This window comes from Xyrauchen texanus, chromosome 23, assembly GCF_025860055.1.
Source record: "Xyrauchen texanus isolate HMW12.3.18 chromosome 23, RBS_HiC_50CHRs, whole genome shotgun sequence".
Lineage (NCBI taxonomy): Eukaryota > Metazoa > Chordata > Actinopteri > Cypriniformes > Catostomidae > Xyrauchen > Xyrauchen texanus.
The window spans coordinates 20,728,545-20,733,337 of NC_068298.1; positions in this window are offsets into that span (position 1 = coordinate 20,728,545).

Here is a 4,793-nt window from a genome sequence, read left to right on the forward strand (position 1 = left end):
GGTTCACACTATACTGGTTTCTAAAGCCATACTAAGCAACATGCTGTGTGTGCCTGATCGGGTGGGGTGACAGAAATGCTGCTAACAGACATTGCAAACCTTTTGGAAACTATTGAAATGGACAATCTACTACACTTTTATGGCAAAGATCAGCGTTCACAGACTTAATTTATCAAGAAGCAAGAAATAGACATATTCCTAGTGTAAATTCAACCAATATACATCATATAGGCTGATCCTAACTGGCTGAAATCCTTTGGATCCACATATTCTGTAGTAGCTACAGAATACTTTCTGTTATCACTTGACAAAAACAATCAGTTTATGTGGCCAATTATTTGTTGAGTTTTTCACAAGAAAATCTGCTGGATATTTCAACCTTTAAAAATGTATCTAAACAGACACAAACCATCTTGAAATCTCATTAGTCACACAAGATGATACTTTACAAGGTCTCCACACAGAGCTCTAGATTAGCTTTACCGCTGGAGACTATAATTTGATTGGCCATTTATGCAGAACACAAATGTATGTTATTTCATGTTTATCCCTAACTCAGCTGAAGACTATTTATTTATTCATGTTTTGGTGATGTCCATGTGCTCAGAGACTACAGCAAGGGTTACATTTCTAGACTTTATTCAGAGTAGCAGCTTTTTTCACAGGAATTAAAACAAGGTTGTGAGGTATAAACTTACATTCTCTTCATTTAAAAAACCCCCATACATGACAAAAAAAATAAAACAAAATCCAGAAAACATGAGTTGTGAAAATTAGATGTGATCTAGGACCTTTATACAGAGTATGCCAATGTACAGACAGTAATGTCCTTCACAGCCTCATTTTACTTCCTGTCAAAATGTAATATGGCGCTACACTGATAAGGTCTATTAATCCAGTTTTTATGGTTTTTATGACACATGAACATTATCCTCAACATTTCTGGGAGCAGTTTATTTGGTATTCAGTGTATATGTAGATAATAAGGAGTGTTTAAATGCTGCAAGTATTTTATTTGAAACAAAACAACTTATTCTATTGGTAAGTGGTTTTGGTAAATGAAGCATTTGAGATATTATTGTTAAATTATTAAAGATAAAAACATATAGGCCTATGCCATAAATAACCAGTGTTGGATAAGTTATTCTAAAAAGTAATTAATTACTACTAGTTACATCCTCTACAGTGTAATTAGTTTACTTTGCTTATGAAAAGTAATTGTATTACTTTTTACTAATTACTTTCTTAAACCCTTATCAACCTCGATCAGATGAAAAATACAAGAGACATGAAATTGTATTTTTAGTTCTTTCAAATAAATCATATAAAAATCAATGAAACTGCTGTGTAGTTCTAGCAGGAAGACTAGCAGCTGTACATCATCACACCATTAGCTAATTCCCAGCCAATCACATGTAAGCCGTTGCTTTTTAATTCTGCTCACAATCTATCACATTGCTGTTTCAGTGTGCTAACATGGCAACCTCCACCACCCCACCACCACCAGTTGTGTCCCGTCCTGCACGGGGGTAGGCTCCTCGCCCCTGCCTCCTATATATATATAGGACTGTGTTCCACAGAAAAAAAGAAGTCATACAAGTTTAAGATGGCATGAGGGTGAGTGAATGATGACAGAATTTTTCATTTTTGGGTAAACTATTTCTTTTAGTAATGATGCAGACATGATGAGTGTATTTTAGGGTGCTTTCTCACTTGATTCGATTGCTTGGACCAAGTTTGTTTCCTCCCCTTCCCACTGGTCTCCGTTTACATCAAATAATTTGGGTCAAGACTAAGGCAATTGTTTACTGTATGGCAATTATCACTGTAACGTGGTATCAACTCAAGAAAACATCAGCTTCACTGTGTTATTTAAGTATTTATCTCTTTGGATTTACCAACAAAACTTTACATGCACAGAACCTCTTGCGTTTGTCTGCCACGGATGCACTGATTGTGCAAAAAGTGAAGAATGTGAGGGTTTGTCTGCTGCTAGCCGAAGATGTGTTGATAGAGATGTGAAGAATGTGAGCTGCTCTCTGAAGGGAATTTGTTTGGAGACAAGCAGGTATGAGAAATGCATGATAAAAACTGCAATTGGGAGTATGCAGTGACGCAGATTATACAATCACAAGAGGTTTACTTGCGAGATATCATACGTAACAGCGAACCGCACCAAAGTTCACAGAACCCAGACCGCCTTTTAAGCGGACTCAGGTGCAGTATGTGGGTGTGCACCCAAGTTCATAAAACAGCGTTCACATCTTCCAAACTAACCGAACATTGACATAATTTGAACCCGTGTGTGCAACAAAAGTGCTATTGTGAAAGCATCCTTAAGGCCCCGATAGGCTATACTTCATACAAAATCTGAGAAAGAACACAGGTGTGACATAATTTAGAACCAAATCTGGCCAAAAAGGTTTTTGTGTTTGTTTCAGTAGTTCATATAACAACTCGATGGGCAAACTTTTAGGAACATTTCTGATCGGCTGTTAAACACTTTCTTACTGTCATTGGTCCATGTCATCAGTTGGTGTGACCTAGTGCTTCACCCACCTTGAGACCGACAGCTAATTCTGCTTACGTTCTTCCATCAGTCGACATGAACGCAATGGCGAGTAGAGTTTTTAGCGAGCTGGTGCAAATTGTCACGGTATTTAATCCTATGTCTCTTCCTTGTCTCGTGCCTTGTTCTTAGTGTGTGTTGTGTGGGTGCGTGAATGTGTGGGCGTGTTGTTTGTACCATGATTAGCGCTCTGCCGCAATCACTCCTCTCACCAGCTGTTACTCATTCCCATTCCCTTTAAATTCTCACCACTCTCTCATCTCCTTGTCAGATCGTTGTTTGTGATGTCCGGTGTTGTTCGCTCTTCAGAGTTCCAGTCCAGTTCTCTCGTTGTCCCTGTTTCGTGTCCTGTTTGCTGTTACCCGGATTCGCCGTGTCTGTTCAACACTTCTCTTCACTCTTCTCACCACGATCATCTGACCATTGGAGACTCTGCGCCACTAGACCATCACCCCGGACTTTTCCCCTATCTTCTCAATTTGACTGTCAATAAACTAATTGTCAACTTGCAACTTGCTTCCTAGCTTCATTACGTCACAGAACGATCTGACCACAAGATGGAAGCAGCGAGTAACAATTCAGACAGCCTAGAAGAATTACGTGATGAACAGCAGACTTCGTATGGAGAACCAGGAGAAGAATCTCAATGACCACGGCTCGCTGTCCAGGCTCTAGTGGCGCAGGTGTCGGACTCACCCAGCAAATTCAACTTCTGCGAGCTCCCACTGCGCCACCGCGCCGCTGATTCCTCAACCACCACCAGCGCCCCCTCCCAGTCGGAGCCCGCCTACCGGTTCCAGAGCTATATTCAGGTGAACCTAATTTTTGCCGAGCTTTTCTAACCACGATGCTCAATGCATTTTTCTTTACAACCCAGAACATTCTGTGATGAAAGAACCAAGGTAAGCTTTTGTCCTGGCGCTACTTTCTGGGAGAGCGGCCCTTTGGGAGAGCGGTGTGGGAGAATCAAGATGAATGCTGCACCTCTTTTCAAGCACTCTCCGCGGAGATGAGGCGAGTTTTCGACCGTGCTGTCTCGGTAGAGAGGCAGCCAGAGTGCTGGCCGACTTGCGTCAGGGGAGAGATCTGTATCAGACTTTTCTATCGAGTTCGGACGCTAGCGGCGGAGAGCCAATGGAGCGAGGAGCGCAGTGGGACATGTTCCTGCATGGGCTGGCTGATCGGCGTCCAAAAGGAGATATCGCCATGGATCTCCCCACCAAGCTAAGCGATTTGATCGCCTTGGCTTAGAGTGGGCGCTAAGGTTATCCAGAATGGAACAGCGAGTACAAACCAACCGCCCCTTGAGAGGATTAGGCGGTCAATGTTCTGGAGGCGGGGCGCGTTCAGCCCGTCTGTGATCCGAGCCCATGCAGGTGGGTCGAGCCCGGCTTTCCGGGAGGAGAAGGAAAGGCGGAGATCCCAGGGACTGTGTTTGTACTGTGGTGGTGCTGGACATTTTGCCTACAACTGTCCTTTAAAAGGATCCGCCCGATAGCAAGTATGAGGCTACTATCGGGTGGGATCTCCGCCAGAAGACCTCATCCACATCTACCCTCCTTCCGGTAAGTCTTCAATGGTCTAATCACCGTCCACGACTGTCGAGCACTTCTGGATTCTGGGGCGAAGGAAATTTCATGGACTACACTTTTGCACTCAACCACCAAGTCCCCTCAAGTCTCTCACTCACCGGATCGCTGTTCACGCCCTCAATGGCCAGAAACTTCCCACCATTTCCCTAGCCACTGAAGACATCACTCTCGTCACGTCAGGCAATCACACCGAGACCATCTCCTTCTACATACTGGACACTCCTCTTGCCCCCATCGTCCTTGGTCATCCCTGGCTCACCCATCACAACCCTAAAGTGGACTGGCAGTCTAAGTCTGTGTCAGCGTGGAGCACTCAATGTCATAAGTCTTGTCTTGTTTCTGCCTGTTAGTCTGTTTTTGTCCCTGTTTTTCAGGAAGAGGCGGTGGATTTATCTAACGTGCCCATGGAGTACCTGGACCTGAAGGAGGTGTTCAGTAAGTCTCGGTGGCTTCTCTCCCTCCACATCGTCCCTATGACTGTGCCATAGAGTTATTGCCAGGTACATCTCCGCCTAAGGGCAAGTTATATTCACTCTCGATTCCAGAGAGGGAGGCTATGGAGAAATATATTTCTGATTCTCTAGCTAATGGATTCATCCGCCCTTCCTCTTCTCCAGCGGAGCGGATTCTTT